Source organism: Arachis ipaensis, chromosome B09 (assembly GCF_000816755.2).
Source record: "Arachis ipaensis cultivar K30076 chromosome B09, Araip1.1, whole genome shotgun sequence".
Lineage (NCBI taxonomy): Eukaryota > Viridiplantae > Streptophyta > Magnoliopsida > Fabales > Fabaceae > Arachis > Arachis ipaensis.
In genome coordinates this window covers 123,677,681-123,679,946 of record NC_029793.2, presented here as the reverse complement: position 1 = coordinate 123,679,946, position 2,266 = coordinate 123,677,681, and positions in this window count along the sequence as shown.

Sequence of the window (2,266 nt, the reverse complement as noted above, 5' to 3'; positions counted from 1 at the left end):
AGGAACTATTTTTGAACTTTTAAAATTTTTGAAAGATTATTTTAAAAATTGTTAAACTCTTTTGGCAGCTATTTTGTACTTCATTATAGAGACTGATTTATCTAACTTGCATGTATGGATACTTAACAACTACATGCATGAGTTAATATTCCATGTCATTAGTCATCTTTAGTGACTAACAGATCAAATTAAAGAGGAACTGTATTGTCTAATAAAGATATATGTTGCAGATTATTTTGTGTATTTTTAAATTTTTTTTATGTTTGTGTTAAAAAATTGCAAAACCCTTAATAAATTGGGCAACCTGGTACTCATTAAATCGGTTCTTAATAGCCTGTCTATTTACTATCTCAGTTTGTACAAGATGTCAAAGGCAGTAGCAGAGGAATTGATTTTCTTACAAAGACGATTCTTGTGGAGTAAATAGGATGGGAGGAGCGGGATACCACTAGTGAGATGGGAGGTAGTGATGGCCCCTAAAAAGGCGGGTGGGTTGGAGTGGGAGATGCTGTGATTCGAAATACAGCTCTTATATTCAAATGGTGGTGGCGGTTCTCGAAAGAGGACTGTCCCTTATGGAAGAAAGTAGTGTGCTCTTGTAATAACATGAATCCTTCTGAGATGCTGCATGGTCAACCTATTCCTTCAAGAGGGGGTCCGTGAAGAGACATTTGTCAGCTGCAAATTAGAGAGCAGATAATTAGAGGCTTGTCAATGGAAGTGGGAAACGGCAGAACAATCCGGTTCTGGGAAGATGACTGGTTAACTGGTGGTGTCTTGAAAGATTTGTTCCCTAGACTCTTCTCGGTTTGAAACCTTAAAAGATCTGTTATAGGTGACTGCGGGTTTTGGGATGGGTTAGAGTGGATACGGAGCTTCCAGTGGAGGAGAGAGTTATTTCAATGGGAGCTGGAACTTTTGAACCAACTCCATGAGAGACTACGTTTAGTTAAGCTAGTAAAAGAAAGAGAGGATATGGTGGTTTGGAAATTTGATAGAACTGGTATTTTCTCTACTAAATCCTTTGTGCAGGTGATGCAGGAGGCAGCCTTTTCCGGAGGAAGTAACAAGCTATAGCTTCACTAGTGCTATTTGGAGGGGTTTCGTCCCACCAAGGGTCGAATTATTTTCTTGGTTTGTTCTGATTGAGAGGGTGAATACCAAAGAAAGACTTTGCAGATTAGGAGTCATTAAGCCGCTTGATAATCTATGTGCTTTATGCTGTAAGTCTGTTGAGTCTGCTTTTCATCTGTTTCTTAGGTGTGAGATCACATGGCAGGTGTGGGGTGCTTGGCTATACGCTCTTGGAAGAGAATGGTCCGTACCAGGTACACTAAAGCAACATTTTGAGAGCTGGACGATTGCTGCACCACGAAAGGATGAGAGGAAGAGGTGGTTGATTGGATTCTTTACTGTAATCTGGGCAATTTGGCTGGAAAGAAATAATAGTGTGTTCCAGAATAAAGGATCAGGACTACAGGAAATCACTAACAGGTCTTTTGTGCTTTCTGACGAGTGGATTGGTGGTGCATCCTTTGGTTATTGATGGCGATGCCGAAGATGATTAGGGGTTGCTTTACTTGTTTCAGTTGTTAGTGAAATTTTATTTTTAGTTGTACTTATGGCTTCTGAATTCTGTATGCTCCGCCTTGTGTTTTGAGCTGTTTATTTCAAAAAAAAAATAATTTAAAAGTATTTTGGCACCTCAAAAAATTTGAATATGATGAAATAACAGATAAAAAAACTAATGACTTAATAATACAAAAAATTTAATTTTTATACATATAACAATATAACGTAATTTTACATGCACATTAAATTATAAATGATAAGTTTCTTTTTAAAAATATTCACAATTTATCTATCTATTTATCTATTTATCTTTTTTTATTATATACAAGTTGATATAACTTCTTATATAATAAAATTAAGTCATGTATTTCTCTTTTAATGATGTCAAATAAGTAACTTTGATGATTTGACAAAACTTAAAAATGAATCAATTNCAACTCTAATATAAAAAGGTTGGGAATTTTTTTTAAATAAATAATTTATATATTTTAATTACCAAAATATATAATGTGTAGTTTATTTACCAATTTACATTGCATTGATTTATCTCATTTACACTGTAAACGAGATAATTATAAACTTAATATATGGAATTTTAAAAAATACACATATTTCGTTTATAGTGTAAACGAGATAAATCAATGCGATATAAATTGGTAAATACGCTACAAATTTCAAATTACATATTTTCGAT